General features: G+C 39.2%; 1 protein-coding gene and 1 pseudogene across 4 annotated transcripts in view; one reads left to right on the top strand and one right to left on the bottom strand.

The window, feature by feature from the left end:
• LOC138053653 (collagen alpha-1(XII) chain-like) overlaps positions 1–13,374 on the bottom strand; it is a 42,694-nt gene extending 29,320 nt beyond the window's left edge. The window contains exons 1-3 of one of the 4 annotated variants that reach the window (XM_068900251.1): positions 13,160–13,374; positions 11,637–11,856; positions 10,114–10,333 (exon numbers count right to left, since the gene is read on the bottom strand). The gene's annotated coding sequence lies outside the window, so the exon portion shown is untranslated. Of the gene's footprint in view, positions 1–6,843; positions 7,061–10,113; positions 10,334–11,636; positions 11,857–13,159 lie in introns of those variants that run through there. The other 3 variants (XM_068900253.1, XM_068900252.1, XM_068900254.1) reach the window with 3 other exon arrangements.
• Positions 13,375–18,339: 4,965 nt separating this feature from the next.
• Positions 18,340–21,872, top strand: LOC138050815 (uncharacterized; annotated as a pseudogene).
• Positions 21,873–22,500: the final 628 nt, after the last annotated feature.

Genomic DNA, 22,500 nt, shown 5'->3' with positions numbered 1-22,500 from the left:
TTTCGGAGGAAAAACAAGGTTACTGATCACGTGAGTGAAAACAGTCCCTAGTGCAACCTCATTTTAACTACTGCAATATTGTTTGGGGAAACTGTGGAGTAACTTTGCAGGACAAACTGCAAAAATTACAAAGCAGAGCAGCCTGTGTCTTGACCTACTCTAACTATGACGCTGATGTCAACAGTTTATTTGAACTCTTAAGATGGAAATCACTAGTCTCTCAAAGGCAAATTAAAAGAGCAACAATGGTATTTAAGTCACTACAGGGACTAGCACCTGAGTATCTCTGCTCGAAAATTGTGCATCGCGATTCTGGTTATTTTTTGAGAGACTCTGTGAATAAGGTAAATGTTCCGCAACCGCGCAGAAACTACTGCAAAAAACAGCTTTAGCTATAGTGGCGCAGTTTTGTGGAACAGTTTGCCATTAGAAGTAAGGAAAGCAGAGTCCCTCAATCAATTCAAACGACTGATTAAAGAGGTTATCTAAGCCATTATTCTACTGAAACACGGCATTCATGGAAAGCAGCTTTTATTGTATGATATTGAGTAAGATAGTTAATGTAGTTTACATAGTTCTATCTATAAATTTTTAATTGTACATATGATTTTTGTATTGCTGATCAATTGCAACGTGGTTAAATAAAGATTAAATCAATTGTCGCTCAAATCTAAGAGAAACCGGAACCCAAAAAGCACATCGGATAACAAAACCGAAAAACCACTCGTATTTTCTACGAAAACCGAAAACCAGATGCTAAAAAACGAAAAACCCGCAAACCGCAATGAACACCAAAACCGAAAAACCGAAGTCTTTTGGCACAAAAACCGAAAAACCGATTTAATAAATAGCCAAAACCGCAAAACCGAAAATCATAATGCCCCCCTCGGCAAGCTATCCAATGCATGTTGATCAATGGTCACATCTTTATAATAAGGATTGGGTCTTAACATTAGAACACACAGGGACATCCCCGTAGCCATCACTATTTAGCAAACAAAAATATAGATATTGCAGTTGACATTATGACATACATATATCGTGTATTACCAAATGCTGATCTGCTGAGAATCGTGAAAGAACAATAACATTCCAGTTAAAATGATTTAAGACTTTCAAATCAGTATTCGTTCTGGTTTCAGTTAGAATGATTCAAGACTTTCAATTATGTACTCCTTACCATTGTTCCAGTTACAGCCAAACCAAATACTCTTTTGAAACGACTAAAGCAGCTATAGCTTGGCAACATTGTTATCAGAAGAAAATGTAATTGGAAATTTAAACTGTACGTACCACAATTCAACACTTTCAACTGTAGACTCGATGTCGTTTAAAACAACATTTTGCTCATTCATATAATAATAAAACGTTGAGTTCTATACCATGCTTTAGTAAAAACTGGATCATTGGATAATGCAATTCGAGAGTTTTGATTGCCATCATGGGTTATGAGCCATTATACCATGATCTTCAAACAAAGCAAGCATATGCTTGATTTTTTGGGCCTTTTTATTTTTATTGTAGTCTAGTTTTCTATATTTTGGGGGCGTTTTTAATAAAAAAATTATTCCACTCGCGCTTGTTGGATATGAGATGATTATAGCCAACTCGGCGCTACGCGCCTCTTGGCTTTCTATCATCTCATATCCAACACGCGCTCATGGAATAATTGTTAAATAATCTGACTTTAAATTTCAACTACATAATATCCTGCCACTGTATTAAAAACCCAAGACTATGAACCCGTACAACATCTACTTCACAATTATCCCTCAATCCCAAATAGGATCCGAGTCAATGGCCCATCAGGCTGATGACCTACTAACTCAGAAGCCACGAGGGCGAGAGTAATAATTCTTGTTCGTAAATCCAAATAGTACATCAAATTTCTTAACCATGTTTTGCAAACAGTTTGCCTTTTTAAAACTTTAAACCCAACCCTTTTCAATACCCGCCCAGCTATTCACAATACAGCATCAATGATACACCACCCGCCGGATTTCACTAATATATAAATCCACACCCTGCCAGACACATTCATAGATTGCAAGTTCTTTGTTTTCTTTCTTCGTCACAAAACAAGAAACTTACCCAAAAGAGATAAATAAGTCCCCTTACCTTGGCAATAGCCACCTTTTACCCAACACAACTTTAAAGAGGGTCGGGCCGGAGTAGACACCTAGTTCTCACACTTTCTGAGTGCAAAATCAATGGTAACACACAAGTAGTCTGTACCAACAAAACTTTTAGAGTAAAATAAAATCCAATAGAAACAACAACATCTTTCGTGTAAAGGAACTTCTGATGAAATAGGACCGCTACCATAACAGCAAGAACTGTTCTTTCTGGTGCTAATTACATTTCCTCCAACTTTTACTAAATATGCCACATCCTAAACACTGTTGAAAATTTCCCTTCAACTGGAGTCAGCACGCAAACGTCAATTGTTCGCTACATTTTATCCTCTAACGATGCAAGCTCTTAGGCTCTCCATGTATCTATAAGTGTCATTGGCATTGGTGGCCAAAAGGTGTCATCATTGAATAATGCGGTATTGAACGATCATAGCTAAAATTCCAATCGAACGCACTCACTAATCTTTGATTATTTCTTGTTGCGTTCGAGGTACGAGCACGCAACCCCTAATTTGTGTTGTAAGGGAAGTTTTTTCGAGATTGCATTTTCGTCGTCGACACACTTTTGCCTCGCTTTGAGGTGCTTGGTTACGTTTTGCCTCACTTTGACGAACTATCGCACGTGGTGATTTGTGCGTCGTTGGCGTTCATTATTCTAGCTTTTGGTGAGGTGTGATAATCTTCCATCGTTCATCATTGAAAAGAGCTGAAAGATTGCTGAAGGTCTGTCAACTGAAGTCGGTAAAATTTTACTTTGGATTAAGCATGGTTCGTCACTGTCCTTGGAAAATGTGTGCGACTCCTCGCGCTTGCATCAAACCGGGTTGTTTTGCTCGGCGGCCGTTGTGCCACAAAGTGAATCTTCCGAGTTGTGTAGCTCCAGGGGCACCCAACGAGAATATAGTTCAAAACCACTTGAACATAGCATTGTTAAACGTATTTTAGTATTTAAAAGGTAGATATAGGCATATTTTTACCCCCTAAAAAGTTTTTATCTGTTCGGATTTCCTAGCTGAAAGTCTGGTGATCCGAAAATTATAGGGATCAAAACTTACCTTTTCGAAAATTTCAGCCAGAAAAAAGGCTCCCGAAAATTCTAGGTGACCTTTTTAGGGTAAAAATCCGTTAAAAATGGGCAATTATATCATGTTTTAGATGTTCGAAAATCCTAGGACAGGCATGCAAGCAAGAAATTTTACAACAAATGTTGCGAAAATTCTAGATCTCAAATCGTCTTCCGAACAGATATTTTCCGAAAATTGACGTTGGGTGCCCCTGTAGCTCGGCGGCCGTTCTGCCACAAAGTGAATCTACCGAGTTGTGTAGCTCGGCGGCCGTTCTGCCACAAAGTAAATCTACCGAGTTGTGTAGCTCGGTGGCCGTTGTGCCTCAAAGTAAATCAACCGAGTTGTGAAGCTTGGCGGCCGTTGTGCCACAAAGTAAACCTACCGAGATATGACGCTCGTCGGCGCCATTTCATCATGACTTGTGATATTTACGGCATTGAAATCAACAAACTGAATTTATTTTGTCCAAGCGTTCAGCAAAGAAAAGTAATCTTAGGTCTTTAATACCACAAGCTGAAAAGACTTGCAAGTAATAGTTTCATTTTAGAGTAATTTTCAGTAGTTGTCTACTTGTAGAATTCCAAATAAATAGTTAATGATTACGTCTAACAAGTTGTCACGTTCATAGATGCAGTACAGTGGAATTAGATCGTTATATCGAGTTATCGTTATAACGAGACTCCCGATATAACGATATTGCCTTAAAATAACCGAAAATATCTTTATATCGGTGTAAAATTAACATGTGCTTTTTTACTACTGTACATATTGTTTAATTAAACTTGTAATGAGTATCAAATGACTCACAATTTGCAAAGCATTAGACGTTATCAAGGTTACACAACAAAGTCTGTGGTATGAATCGTAAAAGGGAAACAAAACAAAACAAAACTTAAACATTTGAAGTTGTATCTGTGTACTGATGCTGTAATATCGTTATATCGGGGAAGATTTTACGCTCGGTACGCTAAGAACTCAGCGTTATATCGGGAATATCGTTATACTGAAGATCGTTATATCGGGGTTCTGTCCCATACATTTTACTGTAACTTTTGCCGGGACATAGCATGTTTATCTTTTTACCGGGGATATCGTTATATCGAGGATCGTTGTATCGGGGTTCCACTGTAATAACATTTCCCTATCGCACGAACCATCCACCCTCCCCCCTCAGTTGCTACCTGTACCAAACCTGTACCGTCCTACAAACATCGAACGCACTCGCCTAAGCTTCGATTACCCCTAGTTTCATAAGTATAGAGATTTACGTACATTTCCGTGATGAAATAAAAAAAGTGAAAAATCAGCCTTTTGATTGGCTAATATTATGTTAAACTTTGGCACGAGTGGCCTGGCACCAACAGCGGGAATAAAATTTGTAAACATGGCGGCCGACTGGTGGATGATTTTCAAAGTTTTTGATCTCTTCTTGCTTAGTTTTCTCCACAAATTACTTCAGAAGATCTTAAAAGGTTTGAAAAGTTCTCAAGCGAGGTATGGAAGGTAAAGATTTCTTTTATTTCAAAAATATGTTGCTATTTGTTTGGGGCTTTTGTTCACGATCGGTGGTTTGATTTAACACTTACTTCACTTACCTCTTTAACTTTCTGATCTCTGCATTTATATAATAATCTATATTTATTTCATAGGTACTGAGATTTATCCACGAAAATCGTAGTGAATAAAATATTCGTACTGATTCTAAATGTAGCCAATCAGGAAAACGAACGACAAATTTTCACTGTGTGGACTACTTTGGAATATCTGAAAACACAGTAAGTGTTGGAAATTTTATTAATTTAGATAAATTGTCGGTTGGGCGATTTTAAACCATTGTTTATTGCTTTCATCGCTCCACTTCATTTGTGCGAAATAAATTTGTCTGTCAAACACTAGAACAAAAAAAAACCTCAGTACCTATGAAATAAACACATTACAGCAGGATGGCAATTGCTTTGTGCTTCGTACGATTTTTATTCACTCGTTGTTTCGTATTAGAAAACTCATTCGTTCGTTTTCTGATACTACTAAACTCGTGAATAAAAATAATGCGGGCGCATTTTCCATGAAGAAATCTCGATATACTCACTGAAACAGTTCTCAAAACACGTAAGACAAGTTGTGAATGACCCATAATTTCTCTTTGCGAATAAGCGCGCGCATTTCGAGAACATGGCAAATTTTGGTTTTTCAATCTATATGATCGAGATAGAAAGGTAAGAACCTAGCGAAGACATCTGTATGGCTTTTATGGCAATTGTAAAGGATTTTCATATGAATAAAAGGTTAGCGTCCTTCTGTCACGCAAAGATAATGTAGGGTGCGTTTTTTTTGGGAAAATCCAAAAACAAATTTGTGATCTCAAATCAATGGATTCTTCAGTGTCAAAAAAACGCAAAATCCGGAAAAGGACTATTTTCCATCACAACGCAAACAAACGTACAAACCCAGAATTGCGAGCAATTTCAAAAACAAAACAAAAAATTAGCGGTTAACTGGTTTGTATTGGATAAATTCTTCAATGAAAATGCCACCAGAAAAAAAAAAACCCTTAGCCATCGATAAAAAGAAATGACGAAATAGCGTAATTTCTGGTGTGAAATTTGCAGGAAACCTAACTATTTTCGACCTTCGATCGTACGGTAAAAATGGCGCGAGAAGAACATTTGGGAGAACTGTCATGTACGGTAGCTGTTGTGTATCATTTTTGCATGGAAAACCGCTTGTCAGAAATATTTTTTTACAAATCCTTTCCCAAAAAAACGCTTTAGTGGTGAATCTCAAAACTCTGGATTTAGATTTGATCCGAAGGATCCTCCTCGAGTGTGGATAATTTGTATCCAAATTACAGGATGGCCATTCTATAATTTTAGTGCAGAAATGTCACTATAAAGCGAGAATTGGACAAGAAACAAATATATAATATAACACTGCAAAAAATATAACACGAGGATTTTGTCATAAATTATTGGCTTGAATCATTGGGGTTACTTTCTTTTGATTTTCACTACCGTGACCTTGAAATAGGAGTGACGCAAAAATGGTCTCTCCTTTCTGAAAGCTTCTTTTGATCCTGGTAACATTAATATAAACAAAAAATGTCATCAATGTACGACGTGGTCCACTCTTCACCCATTGTCCAAGTCATCTTTAGTTACAACACTAACACATTCAATAAAGCAAAGGGGTGTCATTGTTCACAATCCTTTAATAGGTAGTAAATGATAAGTAATAAGGTCTCGTTATCTCATTCCCCACCAATACCAAACAACCCCAATTTTTGTCGCCCCTACGCAACTCACAAAATATCTGCGCCTATCATATGTTAAACTATTCAATAAGGTGTATTTATTGCACGAAATGAAAAGTGCATATTCTGTCGAATGAGAACATATTTTATCAAATGAATACATTTCACTGGTCACTTTCAGTCAGTATTCTCGAAGTGGTCCATTGTGACCAAACTCAGGACTCGCCTGAAAGTAGATTTTATGGCATGAAGATATCTTGTCGAATTTTGCTACATTTCAGCAACCATACTAGGCAATTGAGCTTTCTAGTGAGTGTCCATCTAACGTTGCAAGCTCTTATCTCGACATGATTCACAACTTTCATGCGTTAATATCTTAAGTTGCACTTACCTCTTGTCGTCTTTTTTTCGTTTCTGGATGAGTTGAGTGAATCTGTGTTGTACTTATTTGGAATGTGCCGTGTCTTTTTTGAGCAGTTTATGGTAGAAGTCCTAAAAGCAATTACATCCAGTGCGCCCTCATCCGCCCAGAAATATACTCCCTCTGAAATTCCAATACGTCCTCATTCTGTAGCTACGAAACTAAATGCCCCTGGGTATTAATTAAAACGCACTGAAACGCGACATTTTCCTATCAGTAAAGTGCCAACAGGGGCAAAATGATAGCCTCCCATGCAGACACTCTTAGGGAATCATATCGCGTTTAAAGCTTTGCAGGTTCATTTTAGCAAAGATTTTAGGCTGCGCTATCATGACTTTGAAGGCATTCAGAATTTACTAGGGCAGTCAACACTACAAACGGAATGACAGAATTCCATTCGCGCTCACTTTCCATCCTCATAATCACGCAGTCAAAAGCATCATTCTTAATAACTTTAAATTACTCCAAAGTGATCCAGAGACTGGTAGAATCTTTTCGCAACCTGCACTAATTTCATTCAAACGCGACGAAAACGTAGGCAACTTTTTAGTTAGAAGCGTACTCAAAACTAACGAGCAACCTGGCAATTTTCAAATGCGCGCGCTCACGATGTAAAACTTGTCATTTCACTCTTAACACTAGCAAAATATCGGGACCTTTATTGCATAGTCGTATTCGTAGATATCTCAATTCAGGTTGCTGCGAACAACTAGTGCATGCGTTTGTATCCTCAAGACTCGATTATTGTAATAGTTTGCTCATTGGCCAACCTGATAAAGAGATTTCTAAAATTCAACGCATTCAAAACTCTGCCGTAAGACTCGTTACCAAAACAAAGAAGAGAGATCACATCACACCTGTTCTTAGGAAACTGCATTGGCTGACTATTGATAAACGCATTGTTTTCAAGGTGCTTATCATCACTTATAAGGCTCTACATGGACTTTCTCCGAAGTACATTTTAGACTTGCTTACTCTAAAAAGATCATCTCGCATTTTGCGCTCTAATTACCAGGACAGCCTTAAGCTCGAGACCCCCACCTTTAAAACCAAGAACTATGGTGAAAAAGCGTTCTCAGTGTGTGCTCCTCGCCTTTGGAACGATCTCTCCAGGGACTTACGGAATTCACCTTCTCTGGGGACATTTAAAAGAGGACTAAAGACTTATTTATTTAACCAATAAGTTTAACTTTTTGCATCTTAACTTAACTATTTTATTTATTTTTCTATATTTGTAAACAGGGTAGACGACCAGGCGACCGATTCGGCGAACACCTTCGCGATGTTGAGAAGAATGACAAGGATGCATCTCAGCCAGTCGCTCGTCATTTTAATCTCCCTAACCACTCCAAACAACACATGGCTGTCTGCGGCCTTTCCCTAAATCAAGGTACGACGGAAAGCCGCAAGAATCTGGAACAAAAATTCATCTTCGAAATTGGCACCCTTAATCCCCACGGTATTAACGAACGCTTTTCATTTAGCTTATGTCTTCCTATTTTTCACGTTACCATGTTACCAGCAATAGCGTAGCTCCTCCTCCACTATAAAAACTACACACAACCCGTAATTCCTCGATCAGCTCTGACGAAGGGCTATTGACCGAAATGTCAGCTTTTAATTTAGAATCCATGTACATTATCAACTTTGATAAAACCAAATTTAACGAAACATTCCGTTGGGTGCCCCTGAAATAATATGATATCATTCCCAAGCGATCGCCACAAATATTTTTGAATCGCACAGGATGTTTCAATCATACAAATTCTACCGTACTCATTCTGTGATGAGCCGCAAACATCAAAGCCACAGCATGAAATTTATACGCTCCAGTTTCTCTTTGATAGGAATTTAACTCAGCGATTTTAAATGCCCAACACACAAAGCCCATCTTTTTGCAATTTTCTCAGGGTCTAAAGTGCACTTCCAGAATCTGGAATTCTATCGTGATTGGTCTACGTAAATTCCGGCTCGTTTCAGCAGACACTCGTGGGGGAGAAACCCGTGATGAATGCCTAAGAGTGTCTGCGTGGGAGGCTGGGGAAATGACGGCTTAGTGGGGTTTATGGAATCCCTGAAAAAGTTCTTGATTCTCAAAGCTTGGAAATGTTTTGAGATACGATGTAACGTATAGTTTTAGATTAATAATGCGAATATGTCTTTAAGGGTAAAAGGCAACAGAAACGCAATATTTAGGTGTATACTTCGCGGAATATATCGCTATATAATTCGCGATACAATTCAGGTGTTATTCTAATTGGTATTTTGTATCCAAATTACAGGATCTCTATTCTATAATTAAGTGCAGAATGCTAACTAACGTTTTATGTGTTACATTCATTTTACAATCATTTCATATACAAATCATATACACCGTCTTCAGATCACTTAAGTGGTACATCTGAGTCTTACCACTTTAAAACTATTCAAATCAATCCGCTCTTTGAGGCACGGGAGATTGTCACTGTAAAGCGAGAATTGGGCAAGAAACAAATACATTGACTACAACATATACGGTATTTTAAATAATATTTTAATAATTTTTAACGCGGCTAAATATAACATGAGCATTTTGTCATAAATTATGGCTTGAATCACTGGTTCTTTTCGTTTGATTTCACTCCGGTGACCTTCAAATATAGGAATGACGCAAAAATGGTCTCTCATTTCTGAAAGTTTTTTTTTTATCCGGGTAGCATTAATATAAACAAAAAATATCATCAACGTATGGCGTGATCCTCTCTTCACCCATTGTCCAAGTCATCTTTAGTTACAACACTAATACAGCAACGGGGATCCCTGTTCACAATCCTCGAATAGGTAGTAAATGATACGTAATAAGGTCTTGTTATTTCATTCTCCACCAGTATCAAACAACCCCAATTTTTTCTCGCCCCTACGCAACTCATAAAATATCTGCGCGCATCATATGTTAAACCATTCAATAAGGTGTATTTATTGCTTGAAATGAAAGTGCATACTCTGTCGAATGAGAACATATTTCACTGGTCACTTTCAGTCAGTATTCTCGAAGTGGTCCATTATGACCAAACTCAGGACTCGCCTGAAAGTAGATTTTATGGCATGAAAGTATATCTTGTCGAATTTTGCTACATTTCAGCAACCATATGCATACTAGGCAATTGATCTTTTCAGTGAGTCTCCATCTAAGAACGGTGCAAGTTCTTTTCTCAACATCATTCACAACTTTCATGCGTAAATATCTTAAGTTGCACATACCTCTTGTGGTTAGTGTCCTTTTTCGTTTCTGGGTGAGTCGACTTAATCTGTGTTGCTTTTATGTAGAATGTGCCGTCTCCTTTTGAGCAGTTTTTGCTATAAGGCCTTAGCAATTACATCCAGTGCGCCCTCATTCGCCCAGAAATAGATTGCCTCTGAAATTCCAACGCGCCCTCATCCTGTAGCTTCGAAACTAAATGCCCCTGGGTATTAAAACGTACTGAAACGTGAAATTTTCCTATCAGTAAAGTGGCAATGGGGAGAAATGGAGGCTTAGTGGGGTTTATGGAATCCCTAAAAAGGTTCTGGATTCTCAAAGATTGGAAATGATAATGTAACGTGGGGGACATTGGGGGTTGCCCAATGCAGCCTTTCCGCACCTAAAATTGGAAAATAACAAAATACCGCCTTCAAAAACTGTTAAATACCGAAATCAAAATTAATATTCTACATTTTCTTCCGCGTGTTGCTCTGCACCCTCGGATTACCTTTGTAAGTGCAGCAAACGATTGTTAAAACGAATCGCGCTTGTAAAGCGTGATCCCGCACCAAGGAGCAAGGTTGTGGAGTTTTCAACTTCTTTCCCCCTGGAGCAACCGGAAGTCTGGTAATTCCGTGACATAATTTCTCATGACCGAATACCGTGAACCAAAACATACGAGAACCGCTTTCCGTAGGGTTTAATCATACCGCAATCCCGAACTTTTCAGACTACAATTTCCTAAATAACGCGCTAAAAATTAACGGATACCGCATTTCTGCAGACCCCCATGTTCCTCTCTGTAAGGTTTGGGATACAATGTAACGTATAGGTTTAGATTAATAAAGGGAATGTTTTTAGAACAATAATAGTTATATCCTTTATCACATACCACTGGTTTTTTTCGTTTGATTTCACTCCGGTGACCTTCAAATATAGGAATGACGCAAAAATGGTCTCTCATTTCTGAAAGTTTTTTTTTTATCCGGGTAGCATTAATATAAACAAAAAATATCATCAACGTATGGCGTGATCCTCTCTTCACCCATTGTCCAAGTCATCTTTAGTTACAACACTAATACAGCAACGGGGATCCCTGTTCACAATCCTCGAATAGGTAGTAAATGATACGTAATAAGGTCTTGTTATTTCATTCTCCACCAGTATCAAACGACTCCCATTTTTTATCGCCCCTACGCAACTCACACAATATCTGCGCGCATCATATGTTAAACCATTCAATAAGGTGTATTTATTGCTTGAAATGAAAGTGCATACTCTGTCGAATGAGAACATATTTCACTGGTCACTTTCAGTCAGTATTCTCGAAGTGGTCCATTATGACCAAACTCAGGACTCGACTGAAAGTAGATTTTATGACATGAAAGTGTATCTTGTCGAATTTTGCTACATTTCAGCAACCATATGCATACTAGGCAATTGATCTTTCCAGTGAGTTACCATCTAAGAACGTTGCAAGTTCTTTTCTCAACATAATTCACAACTTTCATGCGTACCGGTAAATATCTTAAGTTGCACATACCTCTTGTGGTTAGTGTCCTTTTTCGTTTCTGGGTGAGTCGACTTAATCTGTGTTGCTTTTATGTAGAATGTGCCGTCTCCTTTTGAGCAGTTTTTGCTATAAGGCCTTAGCAATTACATCCAGTGCGCCCTCATTCGCCCAGAAATAGATTGCCTCTGAAATTCCAACGCGCCCTCATCCTGTAGCTTCGAAACTAAATGCCCCTGGGTATTAAAACGTACTGAAACGTGAAATTTTCCTATCAGTAAAGTGGCAATGGGGAGAAATGGAGGCTTAGTGGGGTTTATGGAATCCCTAAAAAGGTTCTGGATTCTCAAAGATTGGAAATGATAATGTAACGTGGGGGACATTGGGGGTTGCCCAATGCAGCCTTTCCGCACCTAAAATTGGAAAATAACAAAATACCGCCTTCAAAAACTGTTAAATACCGAAATCAAAATTAATATTCTACATTTTCTTCCGCGTGTTGCTCTGCACCCTCGGATTACCTTTGTAAGTGCAGCAAACGATTGTTAAAACGAATCGCGCTTGTAAAGCGTGATCCCGCACCAAGGAGCAAGGTTGTGGAGTTTTCAACTTCTTTCCCCCTGGAGCAACCGGAAGTCTGGTAATTCCGTGACATAATTTCTCATGACCGAATACCGTGAACCAAAACATACGAGAACCGCTTTCCGTAGGGTTTAATCATACCGCAATCCCGAACTTTTCAGACTACAATTTCCTAAATAACGCGCTAAAAATTAACGGATACCGCATTTCTGCAGACCCCCATGTTCCTCTCTGTAAGGTTTGGGATACAATGTAACGTATAGGTTTAGATTAATAAAGGGAATGTTTTTAGAACAATAATAGTTATATCCTTTATCACATACCACTGGTTTTTTTCGTTTGATTTCACTCCGGTGACCTTCAAATATAGGAATGACGCAAAAATGGTCTCTCATTTCTGAAAGTTTTTTTTTTATCCGGGTAGCATTAATATAAACAAAAAATATCATCAACGTATGGCGTGATCCTCTCTTCACCCATTGTCCAAGTCATCTTTAGTTACAACACTAATACAGCAACGGGGATCCCTGTTCACAATCCTCGAATAGGTAGTAAATGATACGTAATAAGGTCTTGTTATTTCATTCTCCACCAGTATCAAACGACTCCCATTTTTTATCGCCCCTACGCAACTCACACAATATCTGCGCGCATCATATGTTAAACCATTCAATAAGGTGTATTTATTGCTTGAAATGAAAGTGCATACTCTGTCGAATGAGAACATATTTCACTGGTCACTTTCAGTCAGTATTCTCGAAGTGGTCCATTATGACCAAACTCAGGACTCGACTGAAAGTAGATTTTATGACATGAAAGTGTATCTTGTCGAATTTTGCTACATTTCAGCAACCATATGCATACTAGGCAATTGATCTTTCCAGTGAGTTACCATCTAAGAACGTTGCAAGTTCTTTTCTCAACATAATTCACAACTTTCATGCGTACCGGTAAATATCTTAAGTTGCACATACCTCTTGTGGTTAGTGTCCTTTTTCGTTTCTGGGTGAGTCGACTTAATCTGTGTTGCTTTTATGTAGAATGTGCCGTCTCCTTTTGAGCAGTTTTTGCTATAAGGCCTTAGCAATTACATCCAGTGCGCCCTCATTCGCCCAGAAATAGATTGCCTCTGAAATTCCAACGCGCCCTCATCCTGTAGCTTCGAAACTAAATGCCCCTGGGTATTAAAACGTACTGAAACGTGAAATTTTCCTATCAGTAAAGTGGCAATGGGGAGAAATGGAGGCTTAGTGGGGTTTATGGAATCCCTAAAAAGGTTCTGGATTCTCAAAGATTGGAAATGATAATGTAACGTGGGGGACATTGGGGGTTGCCCAATGCAGCCTTTCCGCACCTAAAATTGGAAAATAACAAAATACCGCCTTCAAAAACTGTTAAATACCGAAATCAAAATTAATATTCTACATTTTCTTCCGCGTGTTGCTCTGCACCCTCGGATTACCTTTGTAAGTGCAGCAAACGATTGTTAAAACGAATCGCGCTTGTAAAGCGTGATCCCGCACCAAGGAGCAAGGTTGTGGAGTTTTCAACTTCTTTCCCCCTGGAGCAACCGGAAGTCTGGTAATTCCGTGACATAATTTCTCATGACCGAATACCGTGAACCAAAACATACGAGAACCGCTTTCCGTAGGGTTTAATCATACCGCAATCCCGAACTTTTCAGACTACAATTTCCTAAATAACGCGCTAAAAATTAACGGATACCGCATTTCTGCAGACCCCCATGTCCCTCTCTGTAAGGTTTGGGATACAATGTAACGTATAGGTTTAGATTAATAAAGGGAATGTTTTTAGAACAATAATAGTTATATCCTTTATCACATACGGGGCAAGATTATTGAATGCTGATTGGCTGAGACGGAGGGTATTTTTCCTTAATCACGAGGGCACTTTTGGTAATCAAGAGGGCATGATTACTTGATCCTGATTGGTTAACGAGTTGCTTATCCAGAGCAAGCGAAGTTACAAGAGAATCTTCTTCCAGATTAAACTACTTTTTTATCCACATATAAAATACATTTTAAGCGCTATTTCTGTTTACAGCAACGATTTATTGAATTGAACTTTAACCGAATGGAAGCGTGTTGACTGTCATTTGTCGAAGCACTGAACGGGCTTCCCTGAATAATTTTTCCCTTAATGTGATAAACATGTAATCGCATCTTCCCGAGGGCAATTAAAGATTAATATAACTCGTATTTTCAAAGTTTTCTAAATTGCCCTCGTCGCTTCGCGACAAGGGCAATTTTGAGAAAACTTTGAATATACGCGTGCAATTAATCTTTTTAAAATTGCCCTCGGGACGATGCGACTACATATACTAATGATTCATATACATAACGGTAAAAGGCAACAGAAAAGCAGTATTTAGGTAAGATTATATGTTGTGCTTTAATTTAATTTTCGGTTTAAATTTTCTTAAACCGGTTTATTTCTTTCAAACTAATTCAGTTTTGGAAACTGGGGCGCAGGGATAGCGCAGTGGTGAGAGCACTTGCCTCTCACCAATGTGGTCTGGGTTCGATTCCCAGACTCGGTGCCATATTTGGATTGAGTTTGTTGGTTCTGTGCTCTTCTCGGAGATGTTTCTCCGTGTACTCTGGTTTCTCCTCTCCCCAGAAAGTGTGCGTAGTGGTCACCGTAGTGCATTTAAGCCTAAGGACTGCGTCGATTTGAGTTTAGGGTTGTCGTTTGTTTTCAGAAGTTTAGGGTTGGGGTCATAAATTGGGTTGGTATTTAGGCCTAATAAATGGATTTCTGACTGGTTAACTAAGTAATGCGGTTTGGGTAACAGACACTGTCCACTAGAGTAACCAAATGTATAGATGCATTTTATGATGATTTAATCTGAATACAAGAAATAAAGATGCAGTCAAAACAAAGCGTTGTTACGTCGTTTATTTGCAAACTGAAAAAATGCTACTGAAGAAGCTTACTGACAAGTATTGTTAGCTTGCTTGCAAGTAGCTGTGAACGAAATTTCTTTGCAATAATCGAGTGTCACATTGCTCGAAGTGCAAGGATACAACTTGAAAATGAAATAAACCCCTTAATGATTCCTTGTGAAGTAACTATGTTAGCATAGTCTTTCCTAATCTCCATTATTTTGCCCAACAGCATATTCGGGTGTACAGGACTCGTTTTGTCTACCCTGTCTATTTTGAGTGCAACCATGTCATCGATCTTGTAAGGTGCCTTCCTTGACTGTCTGGTTTGTTTTACCATTTCTTCATTGTATTGACTCTGTCGTTCACGTATCTTCTGGCGTTTGGCTGCTCTTTCAACAGTTTCACACTGATCATTGTTTAAAGTGTTTTTACCAGAAGCTAGCTCAGTGGCTTCCCCTTGACATTTAATGTCTTCATCAGTGTTGTGGTGGTTCTCACGGTGTGCCGTTATTCCGAAAACTGCTTTGTATGGTGTTGTATTTATTGCCCTGTGGAGAGTGATGTTCATACTATTTGAATCCTGCATTGTGCACGGTAAATTCCGAAAGTCCATCAAGTCAATCTCCAGAATTGAGAAATGAATGACGGTGCTTGTAATGGTTTGGTTACCTCTTTGACTCTACAGGTAACTGGTTTCTGTTCTGCATGCAGTCGACATAAGCTCACAAAGAGATTATTAACCTTTTGGCTGACCTCAGCAAAGTTCTGTTTCACCCAGTGTTCTGTCTTTTGTCGCCCTCTATGTGCAACTCTGTTGTGTGCAAACAAGAGATCTTCATGAAGAACCACCTTGTTGTCACAAGTATTGATTTGGTTGTTCGAATTCACCGTCCACTTTTTTCGCTTGATGGTTTGTACCTCTGATTTTGTCGTGATCTTCTCGACTGCATCTGAATTCTTCTTTTCTGTAGCGATGAAATATCTTTTTGTTCGCTCATATAAATTGTCGTCTACGAATGAGGTAATTTCAGATTTACTGGTCTTTTGCTGTTCTTTAAGGCTGTCTGACACATAAAGAAATTCCATTTTGTCTTCACAATTTGGAGTGGAATCGTCTGAGTTTGAAGCCATATCTCGTGGGAGATTGTGATGAAAAATAAGCCCTGTTCGCTGTTATGAATCTTCTGACATGACTCCTGGGATTTCAGGACCGTCAAATAGGCCATTTTCTAATTATCAAATATTCAGCTTGATAGTGAGACAGTGAGGACACAAACGATGGAAACACGTTGGAATGAATGTAAAAAATATTTGCATATCATCCACTTTCCTTTGTCTTTGTCTTTTGAACCAAAACCCAAAAGATAAAAATCCCTCAGATAACACTACAATAGGCCTTATTCACGATAGCCGCCATGTTGGTTTTCAAATTGTCATGCAAATTAGCCATGTGTTTTGCTGGGGCGCAAACATTGAAAAAAAGGTAAATTGCTGAAAATCGGCTCGTCGAAATATTGAAATAACATTGCTAAAAGTCCATTTTAGTATTTAGAATTAAGTACCTTTTATAACAATTTTATATCTTTTGATTGCTTTTGACAATTTGACTTTCTACTTCGTTATCTGCTCATTTTTCACTGAAAAAACATCGAAGTAACTTGTGTAGTCATTCTATTTTACTGCTTAGGTGATAAACATTCAATGAACGTGAAACAAATCATCTGTGTAGCTACAATGTTCGTTACAACCTCTCGAACTTGTGTTGTTTGCCCCCTCAGAAGTGTGTAGCTAATTTGCATGATAATAGCAAATCCAACATGGCGGCCATCGTGAATAAGGTCTATTGGCAACGAGGATAAAGCGATTTCTTTTTTCTAAAGCATCTTAGGGGACCGGAATCCTAAATCCTTGAATATCGCACGCTTGTAGCCGGTCATCTTTTTACGATACGGACCACGGCGAATTCTGTTCCGTGCTGAAACTGTCGTTTTCATCTCTTAAAATGCAAGTATTCGCTTACTATTCGTTGCAGAGAGAAGGAAAAACATCAGCAATGGAATAAAAGACCTGGTTATTCTTAAAAAAAAGCGAGTATTCGCATGGTTTTGCTGACAGGACTTTGCTGGTTTGCTGTTTTCTAGTTGGTGGGTTTCTTGCACTGTTGACACGCCGCTGAAGTTAAAACAACTTTTTGAACTAGGCTTTTCGGTTGACATCCGTTGTTTTTCTTTGGAGTTCTATTCTCTACTCTCGTTTTTTCTTGCTTCATTTAAGAATATACGGATTCCTAGCTAAAATAGGCAAACAAACACATCGCAACGAGTGGTTTTTCGCGTTGTTGTTTTTCGTGAACTGTTGGATATGCCGTTTAACTAAAACGACTAACTGCAGAGAAGTCCTTTGAGCTCACTTTTTCGGTTGATATCCGTTATTTTCTTTGCAGTTCTATTTTATAATCTTGTTCTATTTTGTTTCATCAATGAAAAGACGGATTCGTCGCTAAAATAGTCAAACAAATCGTAACGCTGTCAACTAATGTCAACAAGTTTTTCTTGTGTAGTTTTCTAAGTTTTGCACTGATTTCTGAAGAACTTGACGAAGAACAAAGATGAATCCTTGAAATAATAAGATATGAAAGCAGAGACAGATGTTTGCGTATTTTTCACTAAATTTATGCCTCCTGTTTTAAGAACTTTCGTTTCGTTTTCAACAACTTAAAGACAAAGCATTTTAATATGTAGAAAATTATTCGCCTGTTCGAATTTTTCACATTATTTTCTCTCGTTTTAACGGCACTATGGTTTAGTTTGTTTAGCTCATTTCTCTGTGCTTGCCATGAAATATAGATGTTTCGTTTGTTTTTTGTTTTTTGTTTTTTTTATTGCACCTAGAGATATTTGAAGTTCTGTTTTATCGTCAATCTATCATTTTTCGTCGAGCTTTGCAAACGGAGCGCTTTTTTCAGTTATAAGTTAATTTCAAATGTGACAGTGCGACGTAGAGCACGTAGAAAGACTTTTTGCAAACCAGTTTGCCATGTTCATTTTCAGACAAAAAAATCAGAAAAAATAAATACATTATTCGCCGGCTTAGGTCGGTCCGTATAGAGGAAAACTGTGCCCTCGGCCTTGAGTACGTCCCTCGGCCTGCGGCCTCGGGCCGTACTCAAGACCTCGGGCACAGTTTTTCCCTATACGGACCTCCCAGCCGGTGAATAACATATATATATTTCGGCAAATATAAGGATGAATTTCAACAAGTTTGTTTTACCTCCAGTAAACCTTGAAGCCACGAATTTGGTGGATGAGTGGAAGCTCTGGCTGGAGGCAATTGGGAAACTACAGGATTGCTACGAAACTTAATAAAGAAGAAGATACTGTACAAAGGGCGACTTTGGTACATTTAGCGAGGACGGGAGTGCAACGTTTGCTTTCCTGACTGCCTGGAAGTAAAGAGAAATATGACGATGAGACTGTAACGTTGACTGGACACTTTCGACCAAAGAAGTACAAATGGGCTGAAAGATACAAGTTCAGGAAGCGATCACAGAAGGAAATGAAACTTTAGATACATTTATTACGGAACTGAGACCCCTGAGCCTTTCTTGTGACTTTGGAGAGGCTGTAGAAGAAAATATTCTTGGTTAAGTTATCGAGAAGTGTTATGATGGTTACTTACGAGAAAATCGTCTACAGCAATGGGATACCCTGACACTGGAGAAGGCCCAAACGCTGGGAAGAGCGATAGAGAATGCAAAAATAGGATACGTTGCTACTTGAAGGAGAGAAATCTCAAAGTTTCCCAGAAAAATCTGATGTGAATCAGATAAACAAGTACGAAAAACAAAGAACTGTTTTAGATGTGGAAGGGATGATCATCTACCTAATGATGACAAATGCCGAGCTTAAGGTGCTGAGTGTAGGAAATGTAAAACAGATTGGACACTACGCAAAATACTGCAGATCAAATGATGCAGAGAGAGAGGAGCGCAAGGTGAAGCCTGTACAGCAGACATGCCAGGATACAGATGAGTACCACCACGAATACGTTTACTTTGCTAGTAAGGAAGGGGGACTAGACTTTAGGATTGATGTTGAAATTAATGGTAAACAAGTAGAAATGATCATTAACACTGGTTGTGCTATAGAAATGCTTGTTGATGACTGGCCATCAAATGAGAGGGAGTGCATCTTACAAGAGTATGCAGATGTCTTTAAGGAAGAGTTCAAGAACTATGAATATGATATCATTGTCAACAAGGAAGTGCCTCCGAAAGTCCAGAGACAACGACCAGTGCCTGCATCTTTAAAATCAAGACTATAAGAAGAAATTGAAAGAATGAAACATGAAGATGTGCTTGAAAAAGCAAGTGGAGCTTCGTGGTTATCACCAGTACACATTGTTTACAATTTGAGCTGAGAATCTGTGTAGATCTCAGAGAGGCAAATAAGGCTGTAATACGAGAAAGGTTTCGGATTCCCCGGATCCAAGATCTGCTGCGTCAACTCAGTGGAGCAAAGATGTTTTCAACAATGGACCTGAGGAAAGCATATTGGCAAATACGGTTGTCAGAGGGGTCAAGAGAGATTACTTCGTTTATGGCGGCTGGAAAGGTCTACCAGTTTTAAAGGTTGACATTTGGGTTGGCGTATCAAAGAGTGATGAGCATAATATGTGAAGGACTGGCTGGTGTGTTGAACTACTTTGATGATGTCGTTGTGTACGGATCGACCCCAGAAGAACACTGGAGGAACCTACGGGACATGTTGGACACCTTGCGGGCCTCGGGGCTTAGGCTGAATGCAAAGAAATGTGTTATGGGAGTGTCCGAATTGAAATTCCTAGGACATGTTATTTCAGCTGATGGGGTTCGACCAGACCCTGAGAAGGTAAAAGCCATTCTCGAGGCATCCTTGCCAGAGGATCAAGCTCAACTACGCTCATTTCTTGGTAGCATCACATACTTGACACAATACGTGCCTCATCTAGCAACAGTTATTGCCCCCTCCAGGTGATCTGGTGACGTAATTTGGAGGACTGGGAAGAAAAATCTTAACGCCGTATCCCAAAACCGCGAGCGGCCTTAGGTGTTGTTTCCAAACTCCCTGCAGAATTTCCATCGCCAAAACTCAACAGATCATTCCGTGTCTACCACATTCCCTGTTACTGAATGAACACTCAAGTAGACCCGACGAGATCTAACGTCGCCTCTGCCATGTTGAATTCGAAAATAAGGCCGCGTGTGGTTGTGGGATACGGCGTTAAAAGTTTTCTCCCCAGTTCCCTGAATTACGTCACCAGATCACCTGGTTAGGAAGCTCACACAAAAGGAAAAACCGTGGAGGTGGACAACACCAGAGAAATCAGCCTACGAAGGAATTAAGGAACTGATAACCAAGGCCCCGTGTTTAGCCCACTACTCAATGGAAGCAGAAATCAAGTTAATAGTTGATGCCAGCCCCTGTGGCCTGGGTTGTGTGCTTCTTCAAGAAGTAGATAATCAAATGTGCCCTGTTGCTTATGCATCACGAAGCTTAACAGATGTGGAGAAAAGATATGCGCAGATTGAACGTGAAGCTTTAGCTGTACTTTACGGACTACAAAAGATGCATACGTATCTCTAAGGTCGTCATGTTACCATAGCAACAGACCACAAGTCATTGTTTTGTGTTCTTAGTTGGTTTGACTGGAGAGGATTGCATTGCGGGCTCAAGACTATGACTTTAACCTCATATATGAACCAGGGACTGGGAATATTGCTGATGGTTTGTCCAGATTTCCATTGACCTCTCCAGCAACTGAAGTAAAGTTTGTGGAGGAGCATGTGAACTTTGTCAAAAAGGGCAGTACATTTCTATCCATTGAGGAGATCCAAGAGGCTGGAAAGAAAGACACAGAATTACAAAAGTATAGTGATCGCCGTTAACGAGGGATGGAACAAGTCGGATGAAAGCTTAAGACAATGGAAACCGCTGAAGGATAAATTGACTTATGCTTAAGGCTTATTGTGGCGTGGTCGTCGTATTTGCGTGCCAGCTCAGTTGAGGAAGAAGGCTCTAAAGCTGGCACTGTGACATGAAGCACATCAAGGCATTGTCCGCTCCAAGCAGCGTCTACGTGCCGGCCTGTTTTGGCCTGGAATGGACTCGGACGTTGAAGAGTTATACAGAAGCACTGGGGCTTGTGATGTTTGTAAATGTCCTATATTTAAAAGATGGCTATATTCCGTTGATTTTGACAAACCTAGAATAGTTCTTAGTATATAATAATTTCTGTCTTCTAGCTTGTTATTCAGCCCATCAGAGATTCCTAGTAATAAAGGGCTACAGTACTCTAAAATTGGCAATTTGTACGCCAGATATGAACTTATCATAGTAGTCTAAAGGATGAACTTGCGCACCTTGCGCAAAGCAGATTCTTAAGTGCAAGCCTTTTACAACTGCTCTGATATGTGTGACTTGAAGGACAGCTTGCCATCCATGATTACTCCCATGATCTTTAGACTATCTGTTGTTTCGACATTGATATTATCTAGAAGAAAATCATAACGATACAATGAAGGACCAACCGCCATGGCCTGGGTCTTACTAACATTTACACGTAAATAATTATGTTGAAACCAATTCGATACAATCTCCAAGTCAGAATTAATTAAGTATTCAAGGACTAGAGGAGATGCATCAGAGGCGTATGCGGTCGTGTCATCTGCATATAGTCTAAAAGAAGTGTCCTTTACAAAGTAATTTAGATCGTTCATATAAACATTAAATAATAGCGCACTTAGCAGAGACCCTTGTGGGAGTCCTTTGTTGATTGATCTCCACCGGGAATACACATTATCGAGCTTGACTCTGCTTCCTTCAGCGGAGATAAGAACTTATCAGGGTAATGTCCCCATCCGATAGCCCATAAGCTTTCAACTTGGCAAGCAACAACGAATGGCAGACAGAATCAAAGGCCTTGCTCAAGTCAACGGCCACAGCGGCCACGCCTTCTCTATTATTAAGACTTTATCGCCAATCTTCGACCATTTTCAGTAGTTATGTACAGCAAGAATGACCCCTTAGATAGCCAGACAGGTTCGGGGACAATATGTAACAAAGTAGACTGTATAACAAACATGACCCTCTCGTGCACCTTAGACAATGCAGTTAAAACTGACACAGGACGATAATTCGCTTTATCTGTCTCATCAGATTTTTTATAAATTGGAGAGACATCACTACACTTCCACACCGCTGGCCATACTCGATGTTCAATAAAATAATTAATCAGAGCGGTCAGCGGTTGCGAGATGACCGGGGCAGATATGCGCAGCAGTCGTTGTGATATATTGTCACAACCGACTGCCTTCCTTGGGTTAAGCTTATCCAGAATTTCCATGATGTATTCACAGTTTACTGTAT

This window comes from Montipora capricornis, chromosome 6 (assembly GCF_036669925.1).
Source record: "Montipora capricornis isolate CH-2021 chromosome 6, ASM3666992v2, whole genome shotgun sequence".
NCBI lineage: Eukaryota > Metazoa > Cnidaria > Anthozoa > Scleractinia > Acroporidae > Montipora > Montipora capricornis.
Note: the sequence above shows the minus strand (reverse complement) of the source record. Positions and strands in the feature narration are given on the sequence as shown.